This window comes from Lampris incognitus, chromosome 3 (genome assembly GCF_029633865.1).
Source record: "Lampris incognitus isolate fLamInc1 chromosome 3, fLamInc1.hap2, whole genome shotgun sequence".
Classification (NCBI taxonomy): domain Eukaryota; kingdom Metazoa; phylum Chordata; class Actinopteri; order Lampriformes; family Lampridae; genus Lampris; species Lampris incognitus.
In genome coordinates this window covers 89,793,902-89,806,361 of record NC_079213.1, presented here as the reverse complement: position 1 = coordinate 89,806,361, position 12,460 = coordinate 89,793,902, and positions in this window count along the sequence as shown.

Here is a 12,460-nt window from a genome sequence, read left to right as displayed (position 1 = left end):
GTTTGGACATCTTCCAGACCATGTCGCTAAAATGCATCATAGAAAACTGAAGGACGATATCGTGGGCCTGTGCTTTGGCTGAGTGTTTTCTACCAAGCTTGTGAACCGAATCAGTTACTTCCAGAAACTTCTCTTTATAGCCTGGAGCTACGTTTTGGCATATGTCGATCGCCTTCATTCTCAACTCACCTTCTTCTTCAGGGAGACCAAGTAGGAACAGATTCCACCTCCTTTTATAGTGGGCCAACTCCAAAACTTTGTTTTCCAAGTGCTGGATTTTTTTTCTTCGGCTTTGCTGACTATCCACCGTGTGTTGTATTGTACCTTTTATATCTTGCATGTCGGCAAAGAGGAAGTTGATTGAAGATTTGGGTTCCTCATTAGATTTTCCACTCAAGAGCCTTGCTCCACGATAGCTAACTTGAGCACAGCCACGATGGTGTTTGCCGTTTCTTGTTCCATTTCCCCTTTTTTGAGAGAGGCGATTTTTTTGGGAGTAGCGGGTGAGCGACCTTCACCTTTGCGTTTAGCTGAATAAGTGGGACATTACTTAAATCAGCAGCATACGTCTCTGATGCTACTTTTCTATGTAAGTTGGGGGAAAGTTCCGAAAAAGCGTCTACCACTCTGCAGCCATTTTGGTCATACTTCCGGGTTACTTATTATTATTATTATTATTATTGTTATTATTATTATTATTATTATTATTATTTTGTATTATTATTAATTATCAATTTCAACATCAGAAATGCAATATAGATAACAGTAGTACCGGTTGATTACTACAATAACAATTGCAAATAAAGACAGAACAAAAACAAAACGTCAGGGGTTACAAACAATGTATGACACAATCAAAATAAAAAAGTGCAATGTAAAAAAAAAAAGATCAAATGTAGGCTACAGTTATACACATGTTAAATTTGGAGCATAAATTAACAGCTTTCACAGCTTTCTTATTACATGAGGTAGACAGTTTTCTAAGGTAGGATTCTGCTTCAATTTTAAAAGTATAAAAAGAGGGTTTAATTTTTTAACACCTTACATTTATGAATATAAAATTTGGCCAACAATATGATTAGATCGCATAAACAGAATTCACTTTCCAATTCACTCCTATAATTCATAAAACCAAACAATACCTCCTTAAAGCAAAGTACAAAAGCATCATAGACACAGTCCAAAATAAAACGACAAATGCCTTGCCACGGTCTTGGAGTCTGTTCACAAGTCCAAAACAGATGGAAGACCGTCTCTGGGTGCAGAAACATCAATATCTTTTTTTAAATCTTACTAAAAATGACTTGACAGGATAACATCGATGAATTATCTTAAAATAAATTTCTTTGACTTTGTTAACTAGTAGATATCTATTGGGAAGAGACCAATTTTTCCCCAACATAAATCCTGACCAAACGCATTCCAGATTGCAATTACATATGGAACAGAGATAGAATCAGCTTGGTATAAAGAGCGGATTTTTTTGTTACTTGTACAGGAAGCTGATGAAAAACACAATTTTCCTATAGGCGTGTCTACTGGGTCAAGCGAAGGGGTCACAGCAGAAGGTGGAAAGGTAACCCCTATAGAGCATGCTAACACCAGATGGAATGGCATCAAAAACAATAGCAAATTGTTTAGGGCTCACAGGTATCTTATAATTAAAATAAATTCTTCATAACCAAAAAGCACCCCCTCCTGGTTGAAAAGTTGACTGACAAGTACAATACCATTCCTAAACCAATTGTCAAAGAATAAAGATTTCCTTTTGTAACAAATAGCCATATTGTTCCATATGAAATATCTACTAGGAGAAAAAATGTGCTTATAAATAAGAGACCAGGCCAAGAGTGTTTGCCTATGGGAACTGGAGAGAGAGACATGAATCCTATTAATATTGTAATTACAAATTAAAATAAATTTCAGACCACCCAAATTAGAGAACATATGATGAGAGATGAAATTCCAGAGGTAGAGGTAGGGTCCTTTAAGTAGTGCCTGATCAAATTAACCTTGAATGTGTTGTTTAGCGTACTGAAATCATGAAAATCGAGGCCACCGTTATCATAGTTATTCATTAAGACAGTTTTTTTTAAAGATATGTTTTGTTCTTCCAAATAAAGTTATAAAGCAACGGATCGGTCTTTTTACTGATTTTCTTATCCACATCCAAGGAAATAGCAGCCTATGTGAGCCTGGATATGCCTTCTGCTTTGGAGAGTAACGTTCTACCCCTTAAGAATAGGTCTCTTTGAAGCCACATATTAAGTTTATTCCTATGACCGGGGTAAAGTTCAATTTACATCTACCTTTCTGTTTTTTTGTTACAACTATACCCAGGTAGGTGACTCTGTCCTTAATTGGAATATTGCCGATGGAGGGCAACTCACATTTCTTTATTATTCTTTACATCCATTAGCTCACACTTATTTACATTTAAATGAAGACCCAAAGCATTAGAAAACCCCTGCCTGATTTTAATTCTTGGACGATCCAATGGGGTGACAATATTTGGATGTCATATGGTAGTAATACGTCTGCAGGTGTTGCCATTATGAGAGGAAAGTTTAACGGTAAAGTACTGAAAAGTAAAGCTCATGCTTTTGGTAGATGGTTATTCTTAGTTGTAGAAGTGAAGGATATCCTTTTAATTTTGGGAAATATTTATGCCACTAATGATAATTCCATAAATATAGTTATTTTCCAAGAATTTGAGGAGGAAATTTCTACGTTCTTGAGAACGTCTCCTAATGCTAAATGAATCCTGGGAGGAGATTGGAATTCCACTAAAGATCCACAGCTGGACTGTATACCTCCTCGACTTGCAAGAGTAAATAATGCCGCAGATTTTGTTAACTTATGCTTAGGTCTAAACTGTTTTGATATATGGAGACAGGAATCCTGATAAAAAGCATTTTACGGCTAAAAAGTCAAAGATTGATTTTTGGTTAATATCTAGAGAATTAGAAAAACAAGCATTGGATGTTCATATTGAGCCCTCTGTACTCACTGACCACAGGTGTATTTACATATCAGTTAGCCTTAATAACACAATGGAAGGAAATAATCCCAACATAAGTTATTGGAAATTAAACAATTTAGGTGACAAACAGTTTATAGATGATGCTAAATTGATTATTAAGGAGAGTTGGAATAAAGCTAATGTATTGAAATCCTACGGCGGACAATGGAAATTTATGAAATATAAATTCAGAAGATTGGCTATCCAGAGAGGAAAGGAAATAGCAAAGGTCAAACGTTTAAGACAGGATATTATAACCAAAGAAATAATTGCATTATATGAAAAAAGAAGATTTATGTCTACAAGAGAATGATAATTTAACCAAATTACAGTTGAAATTAGACAGAATTTATGAAGATAAGGCAAGAGGAGCTTTTGTTAGATCTAGGAGGAAATGGTTGGAAGAAGGAGAAAGGAATACAAAATATTTTTCCAATTTGGAAAAATGCAATGCAAAACTTTTCTCCCCGATCAAACTCAATATTAATGACCACATTTCCGAAAATCCAAAAGATATCTCCTGTTTTGTTAAAACATTTTATGAAAAATTGTACCCAAAGAGGAATTATTGTTGTGATGCATTTTTTTTCCTCCATAAGGCAGAGGGCAAAGGCTATAGATGTGGATTCAAAAAATATGTGTGACCAGAATATAACTTTAGAAGAAATAAAAGACAATATCTCTAAATTAAAAAAACAATAAATCCCCTGGGAATGATGGCCTAACGGGTGAATGTTATAGTGTTTCAAGACGACATTTTATGTGTATTTAAGGAAGGAATTGAGTCTGGAAAGCTACCCCTACTTTGTCTCAAGGACTTATTTCCTTAATACCCAAGCCAGATAAAGATCCATTGATAATTGAAAATTGGAGGCCTATAACCTTAATCAACAATGATGCTAAACTGTTTGCTCTTATATTTGCTGAAAGACTTAAGTTATGTCTCAATACAAGTATTGATAACTGTCAATCTGGATTTATGAGTGGAAGACACATAAGTAATAATATTCGCCTAATTATAGATTTGATTGATTACAACGAGTTCATTGATGAAAATAGCTATATTTTGTTTGTGGATTACTATAAGGCATTTGACACCGCAGAGCACAGTTTCTTACTCAATACTTTATATTTCATTGGCTTCGGCAGTTATTTTAAACGTGCAGTTCAGACATTATACAAAGGATGTAATAGCTCAGTTAAATTACCATTTGGTACCACATATTGGCAGAGGGATTAAACAAGGGGATCCGGCTGTTCCCTTCTTATTTCTGTTAGTCATGCAAACAATGGCTCTTCACATGAACAAAAACATTTCAAAGGTATCCAAATAGCTGGAAAAGAATTAAAATGTGTCAATTAGCAGATGATACAACAATTTTTTTACAGGATGAAAAAGAAGTTAAAAAAGCTATTGATTGTCTTGGTGCATTCTCCTTGGTATCAGGTCTAACTTTAAATATTAAAAAATGTGATATTTTTGCTCTAAAGGACAGGCCGAATGATTTGTTTGAAATATGTGGCATTCCCGTGAAAGATGTCATGTCATACTTGGGTGTTAGAATACGCAAAAATCAAAATGAAAGGGTGGAATTTAATTTTAAGCCAATGATTGTAAAGATTAAGAAGAATTTTTATATTTGGTTATTAAGAGATATTTCATTAGAAGGACTTGTATTATTCACTAAAAGTGAAGAGTACTGTGAAGGTCATGGATATCCCGCAGAAATTAATCAAACAAATTTATACTATGATCTTTAAGTTTGTTTGGAGGAATAGACCCCATTATTTAAAAAACAGGGTGATATGTAACCCATATTGTGAAGGGGGACTTAATGTCTTAGATTTTGGTACTTCCAATACTACATTCAAAGTCAATTGGCTTAAAAATTATATCCAATGAAAAGATAAATTATGGTTTAGTATTCCAAAACTAATTTTTGTAGGTGGTGTCGAATTTCTCCTGCAATGCAATTTTGATATAAATAAGCTCCCTGTGAAACTATCTAACTACCACAAGCAAGCATTATTGTTCTGGTTACTTATATATAATCACAACTTTTCTCAAATGTTCAATTTGGAACAATAAAGATATTAAATTTAAAAATAAAACATTATTTATTGATAGCTGGGTTAAAAACGATATTTTGTTGGTGACACAATTATTAAATGAAAGCGGACATTTATTTACCTATGCAGAATTTCTAAAAAATTACCGATTTCCAGTTACTCCAAAAAAATTTAGTTTTTGATGCGATACCCTCTGGTATTTTAAGATTAATGCAAGGAATTGACATGTTTGCTATTACTCCACAGTTGAATTGTATCCATAAGCATCACAGACAGAAAATATACTAATAGTCACATTAGGAGACTTTGTCAGGGGTCCACAACCCTCTTGCCAAATCATTCTGGAACTCTAAATTTGAAAATATAAATTGGAAGTCAGTCTGGAATTTCAATAAGAAATATTGTGTCACCAACAAAATCAGAGAGGTTTCATTTAAGATTATACATCGGGTTTATCCTGTAAACCAGGTGTTTTCAAGTTTCAGAAACGATATTGATAGAAGGCGTGTTTTTTGCAATAACGACATTGAGACTATTTGTCATTTATTTTATGAATGCATGTGTATTAAGTTATTTTGGTTAGACATAGAGCACTTCTTTAAGAGACTGACTGGTTCAACTGCTCGATTGGAAAAATTAGATATTTCGTATTATGATAAGAATGACATTGATTATAAAAACCGGTTTATCTTGAATCTCAAGTGGTCCAAAAGAAATCCACACATACAACAATTTGAAATAGAATTTAGTTATTATATTGACACATTGCGTGGTTTGAAGAATAGTAAAGCAATTAAAACTGTAGACATTTATAAAGCCTTAAATGTATTTGTTTAGTGCCTTGTTGATTGTTGAATGATACCCCGTGTTGTTGTCTCGTTATTTGTTTTTATGATCTGTTTCTCTTTGTGAGATGTATGTGTTCATGCTTTATGAGTGTCCTCGCTATATATTGGTGTGGTGTCAGCGTTTAATGAACTTACGGACTTGATTTAGAAGATCAGTGCAAGAGTCCGGTGCATTCATAGTCACACTAGATTACTGCTAAGCAAGAATGGGGAAGCTATCGCTAACATGGCTAACGTGCACAGAGCGCCGACGCGGTGGTGCCTAACGAAAATCGAGACAGTGAATTCATTCGAAAACAGGCGTCAAAATCTTCTCTACACACTGTCGCTAAATAATTAAGTTTGCTCCTTTTCTTGTTGAGGGCGTGCACTGGGAGAAAAAGTCGGAAGTGTCTGCATTCAGAGGTTTCACGAAGGATGGTGACGAAGTTCCAGTTGCTCTAAGACGTACCAGACAGCAAAAAGTTAATATGCTGGAGTTAATGCTGGGACAAAAACGCAACACGGTCTTCAGAAATTCCACGTCTGTAGCTTACATTTGGCAGACTATTCGGACGCGCCATGGATTCCAGTCTACTGGTGCTCACTTTATAGACTTTGCAGCAATCACACTGGAGTCAAAAGAGAGACCAGAGGACCTGTTTCAGAGGCTTATGGCCTTTATAGAGGATAATTTACTTCGCGAAGATTTTGCTATGACTCATTTAGCACTGTGACTGAAGATGAGAAGCTCACTCCCACTGTAGAAAAGTTCAAAAGTTCATCGTGCTCACCTGGGTCCGCCTCATACACTCTGACCTTCCAAAGCTGATGAATCAACGCTGTACGGCACAGAGTTACGGTAATGCACATTGGCCTCAATTAAACCGGGTATTTCCCAGGTGCTTGATTCCTTGCTGGATGAACTGCGGGCTTTTGAGGATGCGAGAGTCATGCGTGCAGCTGTGCCTGTTTTACCCCGGCCCAAACAGACCCCCGCGGTAAGAACGTAGAGGTCCTGTCCACTGTGCAAGGAGGCGCAGACACCCAACATCCGTTTCTTAAGCAAGTGCCCAGTTCTGCCACCTCAGAATAGAGTGTTTATTGCTGAAGCCAGGCAGGTGGCTGAGGCACCAGATGACTAGGGGAGTGAGCCAGATGACTGTGAGGGTGACATCACAGCCATACCCAGTCTCATGTAGCGTGTGCTTATCTGGTAGTCACAATACCTTAACATTATTCATGTCCACACACCCCCGTGAGGCTCATCGTTGACAGTGGTGCCAGGAGAGCCTCGTGTGACGAGACTGGAAGTCAGAGTTACCAGCAGCACACAATCCGTCGGTCAGACTGACAGCTCCACTCCTAAAAGTGGTGGGAGAAACACACACACACAAGTTAATAGAGATGGGCACAGTCTTTATTTTGAGGGCCTTGTAGTTGAAAATCTGGACTCTGACTCCTGGCTGGCATCCCCTTCATGGAGAAGAACAATGTCTCTATTCGACCAGTGAAACACCAAGTATGTGTCTGGGAGGACATGGGCCCGTCGAACAGCATGCCTGGCCATGGGTGTCTGACAGGAGCCTGCGCCAGAACGACAGTGTGGCCTGGTGAATAAATAGAGCTTGAGCTTCCTACCGAGCTCCGTGATGTTGATGGTGAACTGGCTGTGGAACCACACGTGGGGACACTTCATGGAGTAGACACTGTCCCCTGCTGGCTCGCTCCATCGTGTATCAGGGAAGATTCGTGTTCCCAATCTAACAAATGAAACTCAGTATGTGAGAAAAAATGACCATGTATGCCATGTTCACACAACCTTGTCCCCGAGTCCTGCGACAATTCAAAGACGCCCCCCTCCCCCCGCTTAACATTGTCGCTGCACCAAGATCTGCACCCTTCTCCGGAGAAATTAGGCTAGATCCAGACAATATTATGCCATCTAAAATAAGGAACAAATTTCAGATACTGCACAAAGACTTTGATGAGGTGTTTGACCCCCAATTCAAGGGGTACAATGGCGCCATCGGTCCGTTCCATGCAAACGTGTATACGTGTCCTGTTTAACTGCCGCAACACAAGGGCAGAATTCCCCAGTACTCAAGAAGCTAGTTGCAGGCAGGGAAGCGGGAAGACGTTCTGAGTAGGGAGTGCTGCCAACCGAATGTAAAAGTGTGACGCTATTATGTCTTTTAAATCAATTTACCTTATTTTACAGAAAGTTGCATAAAGATGAATAATACGTTTTTTCAACAAATAATTTCTTCGATATTATTTTTAACCCGTCGTCAATGTCACGGTCATCACTAGCCTTATATTGATGTTTTGTTTTTGTTTTTGTTTTTTTTCCGTTTTCATTTCGGCATATCGCAGGTTACTGCTGCGTCTAAGATGGCAGGCTGTTCCCATCTCCACTAGAGGGCGCTGCGGCACTGTCAGTATCTCCCCACTCGCGTCCCTGGCAGGAGCTCCAGGCCCAGTTTGACACGCTGGAAAAGATGGACGTCTTTAGGTGGCCCGAGGATGCTGATGTGTGTGTGTGTGGAGTGTGTCAACTCATCGTTCCTTGTAAAAAAAAAACAAATTGGGATTTTCATCTTGTCACTGCCTTTGCAGACGTGGGCAGGTATAGTAAGCCCCAGTCTTCTCTCGTTGAACGTCAACTCCACCCTGAGGTTGATAGTCCAATGGAAATAAATTGTTGCAACTGACCTCACCAAGCACTCTACCTGATACTATTATCCAAAGACTCAATGAAATACTGCAGGGTGGTAACAACTTTCAGGGGGCGTTTGTGTATATGCTCGATGCAGCATGGGCATGCCTGGCTCAGAGACGGCCCAAGAGGAGCTAACATTCCGGGTCTTTGGTGAACTCCTGGAACAGGGTGAAGTGGCCAAAGTCGCAGATGATTTGTACTGCGGGGCAAATACGATTGAAGATCTGCTTAGTGTCTGGAAGGGAGCGTTGTCAGCACTGCGACATTGTGGACTCAACTTAGCTGCAAAGACAGCTGCTGCCCCTCAATAAACAAACATCCTGGTGTGGTTGTGGCATCATGGGACCATCCAGGCTAGTCCCCATCGTATTGCTGCTTTAGCTGCATGCTCCCCTCTTAAGAACGTGGTTGACCTTCGATCATTCATTGGCGGATACAAGGTGCTTTCCTGCGTGATTAAGGGATGTGCATCCGTCCTGGCCCCACTCGATGATGTAATTGCTGGCCGTGAGTCAAAGGATGCGATAACGTGGTCAGATGAACTTCTGTTCGTCTTCAACAATGGACGGAAAGGCCTGGCCACTACCCACTCAATCACATTGCTTCAACCACAGGACCAACTCTGGATTGTCACTGACGGTGCAGTCAGGGAGCCTGGTTTAGGAGCCCCCACTGGTCATGTTGCATCATCTTCTATGGTCCGTCCTGGCGACCTTTTTTATCTATATAGCGATCGAAATAAGTCTAGTGCCCGAGACAGATCAGCGTTGAAGGGTCATGGTGCAACGTGCAGAAGTTCACAGGTATCCAACTCCGTCGCACTTTGTACAAGGTTAGATTGAGTGATTGCTATCAGGTGGCGAGTGACGCTTCTGACATGGTCTATGACATGGGTCTCAAACTCACGGCCCGCGGGCCCGCGGGACGTTATTTTGTGGCCCCCTACTTGACATCAAAGTTTAGTGTTAGTGCGGCCCGCGCTTGCCCTGGGCTTTTATTTTTCACTTATGAGCTACCATAGCGCAGGCTCATGACAGCTTCTGGTGTCGCGTTTGTTGTCAAGTCATGGTGCGTTCCCGTTATGTTGGAAGTTGTAAATTGGAACGACTCGGATTTCAGACTTCCAGTTGAAATGTCCAACTCGGAGCTCAGAAAGTCCGACTTCCGAGCACAACTTGAACGCACCATAATGGGCAGCGCGAATTAGCAACGGTTGAAACTTGGTTGAAACTTGATTCCGGAGCGACACCAAGTGGAAGGAAAATATATCCTGTCAGCAAGCCCCAGTTATGTCTTTCTCAAAACCTGCCGTGAAGAGAAAAGTTGGTGACGAGCACAGACAATTTCAGGAAAAGTGGGAGACGGCATATTTTTTTGTTGAGCACAGAGGCAGCCCGACGTGTCTTATTGTGGGGTACTTGGGATTTAGTAGCCCCCCCATCTATTTTTTATTTTATATACTTACCTTCTATTTCATATACTTACCTTCATTGACCACTCACTACTAGTAAAGAGGAGAATTGTCTGCTGTGTTGTTGTGATAGCCGGTTCTCGCCACAGGAGGGCACTGCAGGTTAATTGCTCCTAGCCTGTGTGACGTAGTGCTGGCTCTCGCGGTGCACTCTGGGGCATTCGGGTAGAATCGTCAGATGAGTGTTGCCGTTCGTATAGTTAGCCATGCCCTGAAAACGTGTCCTCTGTAATTTCTATTTGACAGGTAAGCAGACTAGTTAGACATATGGAATTAGGATGGTGATTAAATATGATGTGTAGGTGGGATATGGATGCCTATTAGAAATACCCACGAAGGGACTTTCATATTTATTTTGATAACGTCATATCACTGGCTAACGTTAGCTAGATTGCTAGCGAGTTGCTAACGTTAGCATAGCCATAGCTCCCGCGGTCTGAACCCATTGTTCTGTAGCTTGGCTTTGACATTGTCTGTATGTGTGATTAGTCTGTCCCTTTACTATGTTTAGTGTCTCCACACTGTGTAAATATGAAGGTAGGCCTATGTGTGTTGCTATTTTGATCCCCCCCATGTTCCGTAACGTTATATACTGTTTAGCTTTGCTAGCGGTAGGCTAGACTAATGTGAATTTATGGAAGAATATATTTGGTGCTCTTATTGTATATGAATCGTCAGATGAGTGTTGCCGTTCGTATAGTTAGCCATGCTCTGAAAACGTGTCCTCTGTAATGTCTATTTGACAGATGGAGTAAAACAACAAAAACACCAGCCCTTGTAAGTGTCATTCTTATCAAGTGTGCTACATTATATGCACCGAGAAAATTACGGTGCACAAGGAATACAACATCAGACGTCATTACTCGACTAGACATGCTGATGATGAGTACACAAAATACCAGGGAGATGAGAGAGAGAAACGGGTCGCTAATCTTAAAACATGTTTACTGAAGCGACAAGATTTCTTCAAGAAAGCTAGCAAAGATAATGATGCAGCAGTTGAAGCTAGCTACGTGGTGAGTGAGATGATTGCTAAGTCGGGAAAGCCATTCAAAGAAGGGGAGTTTGTTAAAAAGTGCATGTTACAGGCTGCAGGTATAGTCTGTCCGGAAAAGAAGGGTCAGTTTAGCAATATCAGCCTTTCAGCCAACACAGTGGCAGAGCGCATTTCTAACCTGTCAGGTAACATATATGATCAACAACGTGAGAAAGCCAAACGTTTCTGTGCATACTCAGTCACTCTTGATGAGAGCACAGACATCATTGACACTGCGCAGCTCGCAATCTATGTCCGTGGTGTTGACGACAGTTGTGAAGTGATGGAGGAGTTGCTCACAGTGATTCCAATGCATGGCCAGACCACCTCTCAGGAGATATTTCGCCAGCTGTGTGATGCCGTTGTGGATGCGGGTTTGCCATGGAAGAGGTTTGCTGGAATAACAACCGACGGAGCGCCATCAATGACAGGGAGGAGAAATGGAGTGGTGGCACTTGTTAAAAAAAAACTGGAAGAGGAGGGTGTGGAGGAGGCCGTTGCTCTGCACTGCATTATCCATCAGCAGGCCCTTTGCAGCAAATGCCTGAAGTTTGACAATGCGATGTCTGTCGTTGTGAAATGCATCAACCATATCAGATCCAGGGGTTTAAAGCACCAGGAGTTCCGCGCCTTTTTGGAGGAAATAGAGTTAGCATATGAGGATGTGCTCTACTTCACTGAGGTACGTTGGCTCGGCAGGGGAAACGTCTTGAAGAGGTTGTTTAAGTTGAGAGCAGAAGTGAAAGCCTTCATGGAGAAGGCTGGGATGGCTATTCCTGTGCTAAGTGATCCCAAATGGCTCATGGACTTAGCTTTCCTTGTTGACATCACACATGAGCTGAATGTACTGAACAAGAAATTACAAAACCAGGGGCAGCTTGTCAGTGCTGCCTATGACAACGTGAGATCATTCTCCACAAAACTTGTGTTATGGAAAGCCCAGCTCTGTCAGACAAACCTCTGCCATTTCCCAGCATGCAAGGCACTCATGGATGCAGGCACACCATTCAGTGGTGAGAAGTATGCTGATGCCATTGTGAAGCTACAGGAGCAATTTGATCACAGGTTTGCAGAGTTCAAGACACACAGAGCCACTTTTCAAATTTTTGCTGACCCCTTCTTTGATGTGCAAGATGCCCCTCCTGTGCTTCAAATGGAGCTCATTGACCTGCACTGCAGGTCAATGAGCTTATTTGATAGCTTGTTTGTTTTTGTTGTTTTTTTATAGCTTATTAGCTTATTAGTATTCTATCTTGTCATAACAGAACCTGGTGTCCCCTTTTTGTCTCACACTGTTCGTTTTTGTTCCTGC